Source organism: Cebus imitator, unplaced genomic scaffold (assembly GCF_001604975.1).
Source record: "Cebus imitator isolate Cc_AM_T3 unplaced genomic scaffold, Cebus_imitator-1.0 Scaffold195, whole genome shotgun sequence".
NCBI classification, from domain to species: Eukaryota; Metazoa; Chordata; class Mammalia; order Primates; family Cebidae; genus Cebus; species Cebus imitator.
This window is the reverse complement of record NW_016107510.1, coordinates 1,614,803-1,635,823: the sequence shown is the minus strand read 5'-3', so window position 1 is coordinate 1,635,823 and position 21,021 is coordinate 1,614,803.

Genomic DNA, 21,021 nt, shown 5'->3' with positions numbered 1-21,021 from the left:
GGATTAAATGTCAGGGCTGAGTTTTAGGAGCAGCTTCAAATACAAGGGCCTACAGTTAGATATTAAATTCTGAGAAAGGAGAAATCTCTGTGACCCAAGGCGACTTTAGGTGAGTAGTCTAATGCAGAATCCCTGAGAATAACTGCATCATTTTGGTTCCTGTCTGGCTAAGAAAAAGGGAACATAGAGCTTCTCTGACTTCTCCCTCCCTCCAGTCATACCTTCTTCCTCTCCTTTCTGGAAGCGGCCAGAGAGGGCTCCCTAGTATTGGTCAGAATATGTAGAGAAACCGTGCCTTTCTTTTTTTCCCATTTTCACTCTTCCTCCAGGATTATGTCTGCAGAGACCTCTCGAGAGACTTGCCGGGCTGTGTCTACCCCATATGAAATAGACAAATGCCACTTTGTGGCCCATTTCATTTATGTTTCTCCTCTCATTCAGAAGCACCACAATTCTCCAAATTGAATTTTAAATGAGACCCTGTTCATTGACCAGAGGGACAGTGAATATATGCAGAAATTGAATCAAACCTCTTAAGTAATTTGTCTTCACTCTGGCCTGAAATTGTCTTTTAAAGCTGGGTAACAGTCTTAATTCAGACTTTAACTTAATAGTTAGTGCCTGGGGAGTAAATAACTTAATGGTCAGCCAGATAAGTTTATTTTGTAAAAGTAAAATGAGGAAGGGAGATGAAGTCATTATACTATGGTCCACTAGTGGTCAGGGGAGAAGTTGCTTGGGTCAGGTCTGGAGTGTATGGGCAACTTCTTGAAGGTTAGACATGAGATGTCTGCAAAACACTTGAATTTTCATTCTCTGCTCTAAGAGCCCGTTAAGTTAGTGAACATTTTTACCCCCATCTATTTTATAGATGAGCTCTGAAGACAGTTCATAGAGATTAAATAATGTGATATTACTTATAGTTATTAAGTGATAGAGACACAATTTTAATAGAAGCTGTCTTTCTCTAGAGCCCAAGCTTCTAGCTAACCATTATATTATATTGTGAGGTAGCATTTCTTAAAAGTATTCATTTGTGGAGGCATAAATAAAATGACAGCTAACAGTACAAGGTGATTTTGGATAAATAGAAAACAAGCAGAGCAATTTATAAACCCTGAGGGCATCTCTGATGAGGCTCCCATCAGATGGCGACCTTCGGCACCAGGCTCTGGGGGCCTTATCTGAAGGTCACTAGGATAAGTAGTCTGTCTCCCGTTTTGATTTGCCATACCAGTGAAGGCTGATGAAATGGTAAATCAAATAGAAGTCTTGGATCCCACTCATACTTTTGTCCCAACATCAAAAGCGTTCTTCTCTATTTAGCAAGAGTTTAACATGGAAGCTTCCAGAACTTGTCTTATAGCAATCTCTTGTCATCAAGGAAGGTTTTCAGGTGGCATATTTTGAACTTCATAAAAACTTCAGTTGTTTCTCCTTCTATTTTTAAAATTTCATTCATATGCATTTAACATCTCTTTATTGATTGCTCATTATATCCAGGCACCATATATGCAGCCCTCCTCACTTGGCCCGATCAATATTCTGATCACCATCTATTCTTCAGTAGACCCTAATACCTCTCAAAAATTGGCCAGGATAGCTGCCACTAACTCCTTCCACATTTTGCAGAAAAGTAGATACTGTAATTCAAAGATAGACCAGTTACTGAAGTTTCTTAGTGCACACATCTGTAAAATAGAGCAGACACAAATTAGTAGCTTAGACCTGGTGGAATATCAGGTGTCTTCTAAGGTTCTTTAATTTAACAGCTCTGGTTTTAGCTATACTCAGCAAAGTTATCTCATGCGTTCTCTCAGGTTTGAGGGCCTTAGGGTTTTCATTTGTAAAATAAATAGCTGGGATACATTTTTTTCCAGTTCTATGATTTATCCAAGCTCCTGCTATACTTTGCTCCAGAGGGAGCTGCATTTCCCAAATCCCCACTGATTTTGAGCAGGTCCTAGTTTTTCTCATTGGAGGTTACAGTAGCTTAGGAGAATTAGAGTCTGGGATAAGCATTTGACCTGCCTCTTTTCCTTCATGGAAGGCAGTGTTGTATGGATGGGCGGGTGGGGGGACAGGGTGGTGAGAGCATGAGTCCCAGCTGCAGACCATTCTGGACTGAATCGTGACATCTTTCTTGCCGTATGACCTGAGGCAAGTTATTAACCTCAGTTTCTTCATCACAAAATGAAGCTAATAGTAAGATTTACAGGAGGTAAGGACAACTAGAGGCAAGAACACTTGTGGCTCACTTGAAATACGGCCTAGATCATAGGGAGCAGACAATAGATAATAGCTCGTTCTTTGTCAATCAAGCCAGCAGTTGGTCAACTATTGTCTCCATGTTTGGGAACCTGTGAACCTAAGGATGAACCTATAGTTGGGGCTTTGCTGGGGATGCTGGATCCAAGTAGGGGGAGCTGGAGGACTTGTGAAGGGAATTAGGAAAGGGCTTAGGCTGTGGCTTCTGCTTCAAGCCAGTGGGAAGATTAAGAGTATATAACCCCATTTCCAGAATAGAATGATAATTCTTTTGTCTTCCTTTCTGCATTTATTCAAGCAATTCAACATATTGCTTTCCTCTTTGCTCCCATTCTCTCCTCCTCTCATCCCTCCCTCTTTTCATTCCTCCTTCCCATTCTTTCCTCTTTTTTCTCTCTTCCAGTCTTTCTTCCCTTTGATGTAAACTCTAGCCTTGGAGTAGGAAAAAGCCTGGGCATAGTGGAGGAGGTAAAGTGTATATGGGAGATAAATGCTAGGCAGAGGCAGAGTCTATTTTGGCCTTTCCTTTTGACCTCAAACCTTGCATCTCTCATTGCTGGGAAAAGGCCAAACAGGCCTATGATTTATCGATCAAGAATGAAAGAAAAATCATTTTGGCAGGAAGTAAGCTGCACTGCATCCCAATGAGCAGGGTCTCACCATGGAAAGCCTGGAAGGGAAACGTAAGCTATTCCAATGGAAGCTGCAGAGCAGGCTTGAGCTTTAGAACTGAGAAGAGGGATAACCACCCTATGGTCAGCCCCAGCCCAAAGGGAAGTTATAACATCTAGCTTGCTTCTGTTCCAGGGTGGTAGTGGGTGCGATGCATAGCTGGGGTTGGGAAGAAAATCCTGTTATCTTGAGAGCTGAGGAGGGGCAGGCTTTGGAGAGAGTTTAGAGGCTTGCCTGTCAAGAGATGCAGTGGGATTCCCAAGCTTTGTCTTTGTTGCGGTTTCCAGTGGGTGGGGGGGAACACAAAATGTAGCTTCATCAACTAATCTCCAACCTTGCTCCCAATCAATATCCAGGTTCAGAGAGACATTAAAATAAACACTGCCATTGTATATTGGGAGCAGCTATTTAACAGAATGACTGCGCCTAATGACAGGAACAAAAACAGGGAGAAAGCTGCAATTACCCATGCTAGGCAATATGAGCGTCTTGTGTTAATCTGTTCCTGTGCATCCTCCTGCATGTTATCCCTTTGATTCTCAAAACAACCATGGGTTGACAGAGCATTGGATAATAGAAGGACAAGCACATACACAAATACATAGTCACAATCTGACAAAACTATACCCTGTGGGAAACAGACTTTACAATTACATGGATGTCAACAGTGACCTTAGGCATCTTGCGCAATTTCTCAGTCAAAGCAGAATGTTTTCTACAATAACTTGGGTGAATGAGCATCCTACCCTTTCCTAAAGGTCCCCATAAGAAGAATCTTACTGTTTTTTTTTGGCAGCTCATTTTATTGTTAGTAGCTCTAGAGCATTCAACCATACCATTGGGTTCCTGCTTTTCTATATTTCCAGGTATAGTGTTGATGGGAGAAGTCAACCCTTTATCCTTTTATCATTACTAATCCCATTTAGTTTAGATCTTGGGTGTCTAATTCCAACAGCAGTGCTTCTCCTGAATCCATCCCTCAGCTTTCTTACTTCTCTGCAAAGCCACCGCCATCACCACCTCTGATTCCAGCTTCAGAGTGGTGGGACTCATCATTCCAGAAGAATGGCTGTACCTTGAGTATTGCTGCTGCCCTCCTCATAGCTTCCGTTCCCCTAAATGACACAATTATTTCTGTGACAATTAATTGTGTTTTTCTTCCATAATCATTTTTTACCTCACAAAAGATACCTTGTTTTTCTGCTTTATAACTTTCTATAGAAATTTATGCTGTGTTTCCAGGGAGAGGATTGGAGGTATTCTGGTAAGGGTAAAATCTTAGGCTAGATACTCAGTTTTTGTTGCCTATGCCAAAACGGTGTATCAAGACAAGGCACGTTGTCTTTAATCTGCCCACCCTCAGGGGCTGTCTTTGCCTTCTCAGAGCTCCTTAATCACTTGGAGGAGTCGAATGACTCTTCATGTCTTCTTTAGCCAAAGATCTTTTAGTTCATAGTGCCCAATATGTATTCACACATTTTGGTCCCTTTAAATGGTTTTACACTATATAGTTAGAAGAAAAGAAAGAAAAAAAAACTGTAAAGGCTAGCCCACCAGAGTAATTTGTCCAGATTCCCCCATTCAAACCTTGAGTTCTTCCTAACTCCTCAACTCTCTTCAGGCTCTCTTGCCTAGAAGATACTTTGTATGTTTTTCTCTAACACTGTCTTTCAGATAAGATCCTGAGAATGATCTACCTAACTTTATGCCAGATAAGAGTGGAAGACAAACTCTCTTCCTTTAGCCCTGTCTTTGAGGATTCTGGTGGTCCACTCAGGCACTCTTGCCTTTTTCCTAGGAAAAAACAAAACAAAACAAACAAAAAACAATGGGCTCAGAACTTAAGCTCTAACTCCAGAGCTTAGGTTTGCTATTTCTCCATTGGTCAATCCAAACATGAATTAGGCTCAAAGTAGACTTTCTCCACAGACGTAAAGGCAAAGCCTATCTCCCAGTGATAACCATTGGTCTTTTTTCTGCCTCATGGAAAGGCACAAACATGCCACCTCTCAGGTATTAAGTTATTGGGGAAAAAAAACAAGAGTTAGGACAAATTCAGCCATGCCTAAGGTGATTCATGTTTGCCATAATGAGTTACTCAAAAGCATTTCATCATACACTGGGTCATCTATTGGAATATATATATATATATATGGAGTTTTGCTCGGTCGCCAGGCTGGAATGCAGTGGTGTGATCTTGGCTCACTGCAACTTCTGCCTCCCGGGCTCAAGCAATTTTCCTGCCTCAGCCTCCCAAGTAGCTGGGACTACAGGCACACACCAGCACACCCAGCTAATTTTTGTATTTTTAGTAGAGATAGAGTTGCCTATTGGAATTTAAGGACAATGTGAAGAACACTGAATGTCTTTGTATTCAGAAAAAGGTTTACTTCCATTGCATGGATTGTTAGCAAGCTTGTCTCTGGCAGAAACATTAATGGCTGACTGAATTTCCTCAGCCCCCTCACTCCACATTGTTTTTGACCTTCTTTGTAATGAGGAGTGGTCAAGTGACTCTGGACAAGGGCTGTAAATCTGAGTAATGCATATCACTTCTGGACCAAAGCATCTAAGAGTCTGTATGGAAACTGCCTGGATACTGGGTCACTGCCACACGCAGCTTCCCCAGAGTCACTCAACTTGCTGCTAGCTGACTTTATAAGCACAAAAAGTAAGTCTTCATTGTATTACATCACTGAGATTTCAGGCCTATTTTCTTAGCACAAGAAAGCCTAGTCACCATGACTAGTACAGTATCTTTGTAATAGTCCTTAAAAAATGGCCACTTGGCTTCTGTAACTGTTGTTATGTTCTCTGAAGCCCCACAGCATGCTTCTTAGATTGGAAATGTCAAACCAATCAGAAGTCTTCTCTTTAAAGGCAAAAAACAAGGGGATAATATATGGGCAGCCATGCTCTCCAGGGTTAAGTAGAACCACTGCTGAAAGTGACCAGAATGCTACACACCTGATACGGGATCTGGAATTTAAAATCTAACAGACACATATTTGTGGAGACTCTGTGGCTGCAGCTGGGCTTCGGTCTCAAGCCCTGTTTTGCTGCCTATTAGAAACTGCTCTTGGGTGAGAGCAAGACAACTACTGATTTTTCTACTCAGTTGCTGTTGATATTGTCTGATAGGTTTCTTCCCCTCTCTCTCCTCTCCTCAGGAAGATTTATCAGGCTTTCTTTCTAGTGCTCCCAAGTAACAAATTTTGGCAACCTCTCTAGGGAGGGAAAGAAAACCAATGTTTATTTAGTATCTAACACAGGCCACAAAATGTGCTAGTCACTTTTTTGTTTAACATGCCCTCTCATTCCTAATAGGCAGTATAGTGAGCGCCAGATGACACAGATGAAAAGGAACAAAAGACTGTCAAGTCTCAGAAATGTTGGTTGAGAGCCCCAGCTTTGTATTGGTGGTGTGACCCAGAACTAATTTCACTGAACCTATTGCTATAACTCTCCAAAAAGCTAATCCTACCTTCATACATCACTACTGTGAGCATGAGATGCTTGGTGAAATTGTGTGGTATTGTTCCTGGCGCATACTAGGGACTTAATAGTGAGCTCCTCCACAAGCCTATGAGAAAGATCTTACTTCCATTTTACAGATGAATTATGGATCATAGATGGTAAATAACAGCCTAAGTCATGTCATGGGAGAACTGAATGCCAGATTCAGGTCTATCTGATTCTGATTTCGGTGCTGCTATGGTGGCACAGTTGAATAGTTATGATGGAGATAGCATAGCTACAAATTCAAAATATTTACAGTCCAGACTTTAAAGAACTACTTTGCCATATCTAGAATTGACAGAAAAAGTATAGAATCTTTGCATATTAAATAATTATCATGCATAGAAAACATTCATCAAGGACCCCACACTAGGAAGACAATGTTCGTGGCAGAGAAAAAAGTATTTTTTATTTGAATGTGCTTTTTTTATTCAGAAGGTAAAACATAAGACAACTCAACACATGTGGGAATTAATAAACATGCATTTCAACTCCCTAACACATCTGGTTAGGCTCGAGAAAGCAAGAGGAAACTTTATTTTATAGATTGATTGTTTTTCCCTGTGGGAAAATGATAACAGGAATGTTACCAGACAGCTTCATGAGCTGTGATCCAGAGGGAATAGTTCCCCATCCACCCCAGGAGGCCTGACTGTGTTTGCTTGGTCATCAGAGACTGGAACATTCTGATAGGACACAATGTGCTTTAATACAATGTTGAAGGAGGTAGTAAATTCTAGGACTCTCTGAATTATTTCTGTGTAACCACAAACAATTTGATGTTTTACTACAAAAAGCAGAGCATTCTGTTTTGGTTAAATCAGAATGGTTCTTCATTCCAGGGACTATTTTACTTCCTGTGTCTTCAATGTCTGCTTAATAAAATCCCACATTCAATTATTTAAAACAGTCAGGAACCAATAAGAGATTTGCTGACCTGGCTCTTGAAGCTTAAAAATCTAATTTGCCTTTCCTTCACTGCTAGCAGATCAGACCCAGGTTGAGGGGGATGGACATTTTAGAATCATTTTCAAGAACTCAGAGACTTGGCTCACTGAATCTCATCTGTACCTGAATAGAATGAGTATCATTATTGATGTTATCACAATTGACATTTCCCCAGGTTTTATCTATTCTATCCCTAGATTCATGACTTTTGCAAATTGTTAATGTACTAATGTACCAAGTTCTGGCAATTTCCACTGTGATTTTTTATATAAGAATTTTCAGAAATGCTCCAGGTTAACCCATCATCAGCTGTTAGACTAGCCTGGAAGGACAAGCAGGGAGACTTGCTAGAGTATCTGTGCTTTCTTTAAAGATGCCATGCTTTCCCAAAATAATCACATGCATTTTACTTAAAGAAAATAGTTTCATAATTATTGAAGACACTTAGACTTTTTCAAGCAAAGATGGAGGAATAGGAAGTTGGCCACTTTTTCCATAATCAAATTTGTATTCAGTATTTAAAATAAACTTAACTTTTAATTGTACAGAGAAGCATGCTGATTATTTTTTCCTTTGTTGTTAATTTTAACACAAAAGCAATATTTCCTTTTCATTTTCTATAAACATATAAATATAAGTACTTTGCTATATCTAAGTATAGTTTGATGTTTCTGAAATATTGAAGGAAATTTGTTTCACCTAGATTCATTACATCATAGGGATAGTTCAACTAAATTCTGTCCCAGTAATGTGGATTGTCACAGTCACATGGCATATAATTAAAGCAAAAATGCTGTATAGTGACTCTATTCCTTATAATTATTAATATGTTCAATTACCATGGAGTGCTACTACCAGGTCTTAAACTAATCAGCCTGGATTTCAGTAGAAATACTGGATAGGGAAACTGCACTATTTACAAAGTTATGAAAATAATGAGATGCTGGCTCAGGAAAAATGGTTTATAAAGTAATTACACTTCTTACTAGTTGCACAACCATCACATTTCTTAGAAAATTACAATATTTTTCTTTTTTCTTGTCACAAATTACTTATGATTCTACATGCAGAACTATTTCCCATGCCCTTTGCTTTAGCCAAATTAAGCACATTATAATTCTTTGAAGCAAGTACTTTTTAAAAAATGCAATTTGCCTTTCTCTCAGATATTATTTACTCTTTTTAAAAAAACTATTCTTTTAATGATCCTTTTATCTATACTTGTGATTCTCAAAATGTGAATGTCAGACCAGCAGCATCAGCTGCGTCAGTATACCTGGGAAGTTGGGAATGCAAATTATCTGGCCCTAGTCCAGACCCATTGCATCAGAAATTCTGGAGATGGAGCCCAGAAGTCTTCACTTTAAGCCCTGTTTGTGAGCGTAACTTATGCTGAAGTTTGAGAACCACTCAAACACTATGCCAGCCAGACTTCTTGTCTCCTCTCCTTATTTTATCCTATATGCTCTGTGTTCCCTCCTTGTTGCCTGGTAAAAACATAATTTTTTTTCTTATCCCATCTAAAATGCCATCCTTGGTTTCTCCCTTAATTCCCTTAGAATGAAAAGTATATATTAAAAATTATAAGGCATATATCTATGAAACCTTGTTTTATAGTTATTTGCTAACACCTATTATCTCCTCTCCAATGATACAGGTCCCAGAAGCAAGGCACTGTGTCCTTATATTCTATTGGCATGTAGTCCAGTAGCTGGTGTTCAATCGATAACTGCCTGCCTGCTGAATCTTGTCTGTAACACATACACTTTTCCACTACAGACTTAGTTTTACCTCTGAAACTTTTTCAATACTGATTCACACTCTGCAATATTTCTCACTATCTCTATGCTACATAATTCTTATTAAGGTCCAACTCTCTCTTCTCTCAATAACATCCCATCAAAATTAGTCTGAATTTCTGCTTCTAGCTAGGAGATGAATCCATCCATCAAAAATAACTGAAAAAGATGGATAGAGCAGTTAAAATATATTGTTTTAAGGCATCAGAGAACTATGATGGCATCTGGATAGAGGGGTTACATCTCAGAGAAAGGAAAAACATTGTGCTAAGTGAATGGGACATATTATCCTGTCTTTTTCTGAGACATCCACTGATACCTAAGAATCATGACTCAAGAGATTGAGATGCTGAGTAGTAAGTTGCTACTGAGAAGCTAAGAACTTCAAAACAGCTTTTTGGCAGTCTCATGAGTTTGTAAAGATTTTTTTTAAATGAAGCTCAAGGCTGCCTAAGTGGCCCACACTTGATAAATCAAGATACAGGACAAAAAGTAAGCCCAGAAAAGTGAGGTTGACATCCCAAGCTTCTCTCGTCCCCATAATATTTGCCAATCATAAGCAACATGAACTTATATATGAAGAAGCCAGGTAAAAGGGGGATAATTAAGTAGTTAAGGAGATAATTGTAGTTTTGGCATTCTTACAGGGCCATAAACCTAAATGTTGGAGTTTTATTGACTAAAAAGAGGAACCTGATAAATAACCCAAGCTTTCATTTGGGGTCTCTGAAAGAGTACATTGTGGGAGTAAAAGTTAACCAGAGATAAATTGGAACTTCCAAAAAAAAAAATGTTTAAGAAAGCAGATTGCCCATCAATGACAGACTGGACAAGGAAAATGTGGCACATATACCATGGAGTACTATGCAGCCAGAAAAAATGATGAGTTTGTGTCCTTTGTAGGGACATGGATGAATCTGGAAACCATCATTCTCAGCAAACTGACACAAGAACAGAAAATCAAGCACCACATGTTCTCACTCACAGGCGGGTGTTGAACAATGAAAACACATGGACACGGGGAGGGGAGCATCACACATTGGGGTCTGTTTGGGGGGACTAGGGGAGGGACAGGGGAGGTAGGGAGTTGGGGAGGGATAACATGGGGAGAAATGCCAGATATAGGTGATGGGGGATGGAGGCAGCAAACCGCATTGCCATGTGTATACTGTATATATATAAATATATATACAGTATATACATATATATACTATATATATATAGTATATATATGTATTATATATAATATATAATATATAAAATATATAATGTATTATATAATTATATATTATATTATATATTTATTAATATATAATAAATTATATAATATATAATTTATATGTGGCATATATAAATATATTATATAGTAATATATATGTAATATAATATATATAATATTATATAATATATAATCTATTTTATTATATATATATATTTTATATTATATAATATATATTAAAAAAAGAAAGCAGATAGCAAGATGGAGGATGTCACAAGTGAATAGAAATCTTTTTTTATTTTCCTTTTTGAGACAGGGCCTCTATCACCCAGGCTCTAGTGCAGTGGCATAATCTTGGGGCATTACAACCTCCACCTCTAGGGCTTAAGTGATTCTCCCACCTCAGCCTCCTGAGTAGCTGGGACTACAGGCATGCACAACCATACTTGGCTAATTTTTATATATTTTGGAGAAATGAGGTTTTGCCATGTTGCACAGGCTGATGCGGAACTCCTGGGTTCAGGTGATCTGCCTGCCTTGGCTTCCCAAACTGTTGTGATTACAGGAGTGAGCCATGGTGCCCAATCAATAAATATTTTAAATAAGAATCAAATCAAAATTTGAGACTAAAATATACCATAGCTAACATTAAGAAAGTAACGATTCTTGTAATATCATATTTGACAAAACTGAAGAGAAGGTTAGTGACCTGTAACACAGGTAAATAACAGAGAGAAAAAAATTGATCTGAAACAGAGAAAAAATAAAATACACAAAAGAGTATTAGTGGCACTTAGCATATAGTGAGAAGACCTAATCTACATGACATTAAAGTACCAGAGGAAAGGAGAGAATGAAGTGAAAATAACATTTGAAAAATGAAGAAAGAGAATTATCCAAAAATAATAAAAAATATTTTTAACTCAGAAACTAAAGCTCTATAAACCACAGTCAGGGGTAAAGCTATGGAAAACAAAGACAATGATAAAGTCTTAAAGCAGCCAGAGGAAAAGTTATCTAACTATCAAAGGAGTAAGCATAAGAATTATACGTTATTATTCAACAGAAATGGTGAAAGCGGAAGAAAATAAAAAGGCATTTCTAAACTCCTAAAATAAAGTAACTCTAAGAGCAGAATTTGATGTCCTGCAGGATAATGTTTTGAAAATTCAGAATAAATAAAGCTGTTTTCAGATAAAAATAAATAAATGTTATAGAAAATATTGGAAACACATCTACACTTAAATACTAACATATGGTCTTTGAGGAGGAGGAGATGATTCCAAAGGGAAGACAGAAATGCAGAAAGAAATCAGAAGTAGCACAGTGAGAGGCTGAATCCCCCATTCCTGAGTTGAGTTTGAGTTTGGTAGTCACTGTGGTTGCTCTCAGTGCACCACATTCCTCAAATTCCTCCATGCATCCTCTCCATGGGGGATGGGTTGGTATAAGGTTATTCTCAAAGTTTCTGTTCTACTGGGATTGGCCAAGACTTAGCTATTATTACAGGTGCATACTCCTAAATTAGGTTTTCAGTCTTGTCTACCTATTAAGCTAGGTTTTAGTTCATCCACAAGGACTCAAATATAGAAGTACGGAGTCCTTCCCAGGCCATATTTAGTTTGCTTTGACAGTGGAAAATTCTGTTGTTATGGCTCAGCCTTAATCTTAGTGTCCCTGAGTTTGGGGTGAAGCTTTCTCAGTAATCTTGTTGCTGTCCCCGGGTTAGAGTTTTGTTGTTCTTCATTTCTCTAACCACAATTGATTTTCAGTAGTGCTCACACTTGGCCTTTAGTAATTTGATAAATGTCTCAGCTGAATTCTTTTCATTCACTTTCAAGGTGATCATATCTTGCTCTGTGCTATGCCCTAGGTAATCAAGTGTTCATGTTTGTTTCTTCTTAGAGGCACCTATCTTTTCTCAGGTGTTAAATTTGTTGGTTGCTCTGTTGTATGTTGTTATATATTATTATTATGACAATATCACTGCAAAAGGGAAAATACAATTAAGGAAAGTAATATATTTTAAGATTCTTAAAATGTCCAGAAATCATGTTTCTGCTATCTGTGTCTAGATAAACAATAAAATACATTGATCAATATTCTGTCCACAGGAAAAATATCCTTTCACTGCTTTATTTTAGAGACGCTCATGTTTGGGTTGTAAAGCTCTACTAGAGTAATTGAATTTCAGTTGGCACTGGCATATAATGCAAAATGATCTGTAGAGTATACCTGAGGTTTTTCTCTTTAACTGGTGGTAAGCAACTCTTCATGATACTATGAGAATAAACTAGTGAAGCTAAGGCAATGCAACAGGGATAGATGTCTAATAAATAGTGTGAGTTTCTTAAACATTAACATTACTTGCGTTTTCTGCGTCTACCTGAGCTCCATCTTTTACATACAATTCTTATGTGATGATTGCTAATGTTTGCACGCCCGGCCTTATAGGTTTGGCACTTGAAAAAACACTCAGGTAATTATGGGTATGGAGGGTGACATAGTTTGGGTGTGTGTCCCCACCTAAATCTCATATTGAAACGTAATCCCTAATGTTGGAGGTGGGACCTGGTGAGAGGTGATTGGATATAGGGGCAGATTTCTCATGAATGGTTTAGCACGATCCCCCTTGGTAGTATCTTCACAATAGTTAATGAAGATTTTTGTGTGTATGTATTTGAGATAGGGTCATTTAAAACTCCATAGCACCTCCTCCCTCTCTTGCTTGCTCCTGCTCTGGCCATGTGACATTCCTGCTCCCCCTTTGCCTTCCACCAAGAATGTAAGTTTTCTGAGGCCTCCCCAGAAACTGAGCTGACGTTAGCATCATGCTTTTCCTATATAGCCTGCAGAACCATGAGCCATTTAAACCTCTTCTTGTAATATGTTACATAGCCTCAGATATTTTTAGAGCATGTTACTTTGTTTTCTATTGGTGGAAATAGACCAATACAGAGAGAAAAAACAAAGTTAACATGTGAATCACTCCAAATGACTACAAACTCTGTTAGTCTGTTTAAAATGTTTGTGTAATTAAAATATATGACAAAAATACACAAAAGGATAGAGAAGTGATTAATAGACTTTAAGTTGTTTAATGTCCTTATGTGTTATATTAAACTCTAATAAGTCAAATATACATATTTAATCTGTAGGGTAGTGATTTTCAAATTTTAGAATTGTTTAGAATTACATGAAGGGCTTCTTCAAAGACTGCTATACACCACCCTCAAAGTTTCTCACTTAACTTTTTGAGTGGTGGGTGGGGTCAAAAGTTTGCTTTCTGCTAAAAATTGTAGATGTCTTCAAAGGAAGACATTTTGAAAACTACTTCTGTAAGGTAAACTATTGAAGTAGAGGTAGAAGAATGTGTAGTGTATAGCTAATAGAACAGAAAATACACTAAAAAGAATAATAGTAATAATAATAGTAGGCCTGACTACTCCAAAGTGAGCAAGAAAGGAGAAAACAAAAAACATATGAATGAGTCGAGGACAAATCAAATTGTGATAAGGTAAATTTAAATCCCTAGAAACTACATTTTATTTAGAAAGTCTATTCTAATTAAAATGCAAAAAGTATAATATTGGATAAAATTATAAAATGAAATTTACAGAAATAAGGTACAAAAATGTTGAAAATAGATATAAAAAAGTTTTATCACACAAACATGAACCAAAGAAAACTGTATGACTATATTTATATCAGATGCAGTAGTCATTAATGCATGATACATTTATTAAAGATAAAAAGCGTTTCCACATTGATAAAAAGTCTGTTGCCAGGAGAGCATAACAACTATAAATTTGTATGTATATTATAAAACCTACAAATACACAAATGAAACATTGTCAGAACTAACTGGGAGATAGAAAAATCTAAAATTAGATTTGGAGATGCAACATGGTAGTTCAGGCCTGTCATCCTAGCACTTTGGGAAGCCAAGGTCGGCAGATCACTTGAGTTTAGGAGTTGAAGACTAGCCTGGACAACATCAGGAAACACCATCTCTATCAAAAATAAATAAATACTAGTCAGGCATGATGGTGCATACCATTGGTCCCAGCTAATTGGGAGGCTGAGGTAGGAGGAGGCTCTAGCCCAGGAGGCAGAGGTAGTGAGCTGAGATCTCACCACTACACCCCAACCTGGGTGAAAGAGTGAGAACCCATCTCTAAAAAAAAATAAAAATAAAAAAAAATAAAGTTGGAGAGCTTAACAGGTCTCTCAGTATCTGACAGAAAACATGTCTCTCAGTATCTGAGAGAACAAATAATTCAAAACATCTATAATGATTTAGAAGATCTGAAAATCATGATTAGCTAACTTTACCATATATAGATAAATAGAAGCAGCAAAACCTGTAACTGCAGAGTACAGTATACATTGTTTTTAATTATACAGAGAATACTCACCAAAACTGATTATGTGCTGGCTATTAATGATGTTTCAACAGATTTTAGTGGGTTGAAATTATTTTAAAGTGTATTATCTGGCTATAGTGTAATTGATTTAGAAATGGCTTTAAAAATCTAGAGCATTGCAGTATTTTCCTGGCTAGGCTGCATAAATTCAATCTACTTCCTTCTTCCCATGGTCTTTGTCTTTTCTTCTGTCACTTAAGGATACTTGTCATTGGATTTAGGAGCTCACCTGGATAACCTAAGATGATAACATTTTGAGATCCTTAATCAATTACCTCTGTTCAAACAAAGTAACCTTTAAAGAGTTTATATATTAGGATGTGAACATATTTTAGGGAGTCATTCTTCACCTACTACAAAGATTATAAAATTCTAGCAAGGCTGATAAGGCACAAATTACCAGCATCAGTAATGTAAAAGAAGGTATCACTTCAGATTCTTAAAATATTACAAAGATAAGAAGAGGATATTATTAACTACTATATGTTGATATTTGAAAAGTTAGATAAAATGGAAAAAATTCTTTGGAAAATACTACTTACCCAAACTGGTATAACTGACATAAAAAGAAATTGAAAATATGTTTAGTCATATATCTTTGGGGGCATTTAATTTTGTAATTAAAATCTTTCACAAAAAGAAATCTCCAAACGTTTGTGGATTCAAGGGCCATTTTTTTTCCCCAAACTTGTTTTATGAAAGAAATGGTTCTAATCTTAGTCAAATACACACAGAGATTGGAAAAAGTAGGAAAGAGCTCTTGTCCTGTGAGGCCAGCATACTCTTAATAACAATATTATTGCAAAAAGATACATGACAATTTTTTTGTGATAAAAGATGCAAAAAAATTCTAACAGAATATTAGGAAATTGTGTATGTATTAAACGGATAAGAAGTAATGTCTGACTTAACTATATTCCAAACTATGTTATGGAATGCAATTACTCAACAGTCAAACATCAGTCAATACAATTCATAACTTTTAGAAATAAAGTAGAAAATTCCTATGGTCGTCTCACTAGGTATAAAAAAGTGATAATATTCAATACTCATTAGTGTTGAACAAATTGGGTATAAAAGCAAATTTTCTGATAGAGTACCTATAAAATATCTATAGCAAACATAATTTGAATGAAAATATTAAAAGATTTACTACAGAGGTTAGGTAGGTAGCAAAAATATTTGCTCTCATTGATCTTACTCAACTTTATCTGGGAGGCCCTAGCCAGTGCAATAAGATAAAAAAGTAAACTAAGGCATAAAGATTGAAAAAAGCAAAAATTGTCATTATTTTCCAATGAAAGTTTTGTGCACATGTGCCATGGACTTATGTTCTCCAGAAATTCATGTATTGAAGCCTTAACATCCAAGGTGACTATATTTGGAGACAGGGGCTTTGAGAAAGTAGTTAAGATTCAGTGAGGTCATAAAGTGGGAGCCCTGAGGAAGAGACACCAGAACCATTCATTGGAGCACTCTCTCTCTTTCTCTCTATGCATGGAGAAGGCAGACCACAGAAAGACATAGCAAGTAGTCTCTAAGCCAGGAGGCTCACTAGAAACAAACCAGGGCTGCACCTTAAGCTTGGAGAATTTCAGTTTACTGCAGTGAAAAAATAAATTTTTGTTGTTTAAACCACCTAGTCTGTAGTATTTTGTTATGGCAGCTCAAACAGTCTAATCAGCATGGAAAATCTAAATGGTTCTACAGAAGCAGTAATTGAATTTGGTAAAACTGCATGACATTATATCAATATATAAAAATCACTTTTATACTGATAGACCAAAAGCAGAAACTAATGAATATTTTCAAATGATACCGTTAATAATAGTATCTGAAGCACAAATACCTAGAAACATGTAATAAGGAAATTGTGAATGTGTAAATAAAAAAACTACAAAATATTAAAGAAGTCATACATTTTAAAAGGATATATGCCATGTACAAGTATTAGAAGTCCTATTATTACTACCACAAAAATAAGACTTCTCATTAAATGTCTATAAAGATTTAATGTAATCATAATACAAAAGTATTTGCCATGTTTTGGTAATAAATTTAAAAGCTGATCCTAACAAATATTTAGAAATTTAAAAGCTGATTCTAACATATATTTGGAAATGCCAAGGGTCCAGAATTGCTAAGAAAATCAAGGGACTTTGAGATATCAACGCTTATAAAAGTTTAATAATTAAGATGTGTAACTTAGGCAAGTAGACCAATTTATCAATATAAAAAAATTAGAAATATCCCACATGTATACAGTCACCTGATCGGTGATAAAGCTGGGATTTCTGCACAATGAGTAAAAAATGGTCTTTTCATTAAATGATTAGAAGTCCATTAGATATGTATAAGAAAAGACTGACTCTTTATCCTTACTTCACACCATACACAAAAATATATTGCTTTAGAATATATATACATATGAACATATATATGAATATATATTTATTCTTAATATTGAATGAAAATATTAGAAGATTTACCCCAGAGATTAGGTTGGTAGCAAAAATATTTGCTGTCATTGTTCTTAATAAACTTTATCCTCAACTTTATTCATGTATATATATATATATATATATATATATATATATACACACACACACACACATATATATATACATATATGGGGATCTAGAAAAATAAAGTTTCTATAAGTTAACATAGAAAAATATTTTAACATTATTATGGTGTAAAAATACTTAGAGCATATAAAAAGAAACCATAAAGGAAAAATTGGTAAATCAAACAACATTGGAATAAAAAACTTTTGATTTTCAAAATATGCCATTGAGAAAGTAAAAAGGCAAGAAGCAGGTAGGAAAAGATATTTTAATACATATAAATGAATAAAAACTCATGTCTAAAATGTTTTTTTAAATGCCTCTAAATACTAATATAAGGACAGATAACTCAATAGAAATGTAGATAAGAAGACTTGAAGAAGAATTTCACAAAAGAGGTTATCCACATGGCTGGTGAGCATAATGAAAGAAGATTATCCTCATTTCCCAAAAGGGAAAGACAGCACAATAAGTTACTATTATATCCCTGAAAAAATGGCTAAAATGAAATAGCTGAATAATGCTAAGTATTGACTGAGATATGAAACAACTTAAATATTATACATTTGTTAGCTGGATGCAGATTATTAAGGTTTCTGTGGAAAAACATTTGGTAGTGTGAAAATTGTCAGAATCAAATAGAGTCCCTTATATCAAAACCCTGAAAAAGTGGAGCCAGGTAAGGCCACGAAGGGAGGATTCTCATGCAAGTATGCCTGGCAACAGGAACTTTCACAAAAGACTACATAAACCACAACATTGCACAAATGCCACAGCAACCCTTACACATACAGAAAATGCTTCTGCAAGGACATCTGCCCAGCAACTGCCTGTTCAACCTTGGACTGACGTCGCACTTGTCATTAATCCTTATACCCAAGGATAATTGTTTCAGAACAACTCATAACTCTCCTCATTTTTCTTTTAAAAACTCTTGTCTACCTTCCTGAATGTACCCAACATATTCTCATTACAATGGTCAATCCCAAATAAATATCATTTTTTTTTAGACAGCCTTTTTGTCTGTTATTTGGGCTTTACAGTTAGATATACTAAAGCCAAACAAGCTCATGCCATGTGATCCAACTTATCTGCCCCAAGCAAATCTTCAATAGAAATGTATTCATATGTGCCACAAAATACATGCACAAACATGTTTATAGAAGCCGTCTTTGTAATAGCTAAAACCTGGAAACAACTCATATGCCCATACAATGGACTAAAAAATTAATAGTGCTATATCGTATAATGAAATAGTACACAACAATGAAAATGAACAAATTGCTGCTCATTACAACACCACCTATGATTCTACAAACACAATGTGGAATGAAAGAAATGTGACACAAACCAAAAACAGACAAAACAAATCTGTGATGATGGAAGTATCAACAGCAGTTACTTCTGGGGAAAGAGGATAGTGACTTGGAGGAAGGTCGAGAAGTTTTGTGAGATGCTGGTAATACTCTTTTTTCTGATCTGAGTGATGATTAAATGAATGTATTAATTTTGTCAAGATTTATTGAGTCTGTATATTTAAAATGCATGTATTTTTATATGTATGTTATACTTCCATCTAAAATGAAGATAACATCCTTTTCAGGACCTCTAGTACAATCTGGGATTCATTAATTTGTCCAACATTTATTGAGCATCTGCAATACACAAAAACACTGAGCTAGGCCTGGGATTTATAGTTGTGAATAAAATGTAGTGTCTACCTTCATGGAGCTTATATAGCTTTGATTATTTGTAGTTTTCTGTAGTACTCCCATATAAAAGTGGCATAGTTAAGCAAAAGCCATTAAATAGCTGGAAAAAGATTCTAATATATTCACCTCATGTATAGTTAAAATGATATTTGTAATAGAACATGCATAACAGCTAGCATTATCTTGAAGTGGATAGCCTTCATCTGCCCCTCTGATCAATTTTCCAGTTTGCTTCCCTGCATCAGGAATCGATTTGTATGGACTACATGAGGTATCTGTAAACCCTTGCCTCATTAGGTAACTAAAGTTTTATTGACACAGTTACACCCATCATTTACATAATAAATGATTATGTAATCATTTATTACATAAATGATTGTTTATCTTTTGTTCTCAAGAGACCATATGACTTGCATGTCAAAAGTATTTACTATCTGTCTCTTTACAGAAAAAGGAAAAAAAAAAATGCTGAACTCCGGACTGCATTAGGCTTCCTTGCCTTCAGAGTTCCAGTTTCATTGGTCAATGGAGAACAGAGCTAGAGATTAGAAGGAGGGGAAAGACTGAGGTCTATGCAAGGTCTCCTTGAGCTGGAAAGTCCCTCCATCAAAGTTCTTAGCTCTTCTCAAAACAATTCTCTCTTACTTTATTTCTTCCTCTATGTCAGGTACCTTCATACACCTTCATTTCTTCCTGTATAGTGATGATAATATATTTGTCCTATCTCTTGTAGTTACCTAACAGCCCTACACTTTTTGCATAGTCCCTTTATTGAACCTTCCTCAAGTTATTCTAAACTGTGTGAGCCATATGTTTCCCAATAGGATCCTAGCTGATAATTTATTAAGCACTTATTCTTTGTCAGGCACTGTGTTGAGAGCTTAATTTCATAATGTAATTTAAACCTGATAAAATAACTCTCGTGAGGTAGAATTATTATCATTCCCTTTTTACAAATGAGGCAGCCAGTGTTGAAGTTTGGAGACTTAACAAAGTTCACACAGCTAATAAAAAGCAGACAGACCTAGGACTTGAGTTCAGGGCTGTTGATGAGAGCCTCTAGAACTGAATATCATTAACTATTCTCTATAATCTTCATTTTAGAATTTTCTTGATAATCTCTTATTGCCTTGGTGCTTAGATCAAAAAAATTCTTAATTATGACTTCATTTAATTATTATCACAAGAGTGGGTCTGAAATTATTGTCCTATTATTACGGATAAATAGAGGCCAATGCAATTTAAATGACTTTCTAAAAAATACTAGAGGATACAATTTAATCCAGCCAAGTGTCATGCCTCTAGATTCCATATTATATATTACTGTATAATCATCCTTTATCAAATACATGTACTCATCTATTTTAAATTATCCTTGGGCTGGTACTTATCATACGTATACCCCTGAGTTATCATCTGGGTATAGTAATGTGATGAAAATGTGGTAGATATTATGTGTTCAAGATAGAGAGGTGGAGGGTTAGGAGAGAAAGCTGTGGCTGAAAAAAAATCAAATTTTTAGCCTCTTTTTCTGGTCCTAGAGTATTACAAATTAATTGATTGAAACCAAATATGAGGAGTAGAGATGAAATGCCCTCCTATGCTGCTGGGAGTTGATTGATGAGAAGCAGTGTCTCAGCCAAGTTGCCAACTGATTTCTGTCTAACCCTTGGCTTCCTATAGTTCACTGAGTCCTAAGCCAAGATTCAGCCAAGAGAGCTGCTGGATGCCACAGATATTCTGAATGCCAACTTTAATTGGAATTCAGAAGACAAAGAGTCACAGGTCCCCAACAGGTCCTAGCTTCCTTCGGCTGTAGGCAGAGCACTCTGTGGATTCCAATAAAAGCTCCTCCTGTTTGTCCATGAACACGTTTTATGTTACCAGGTT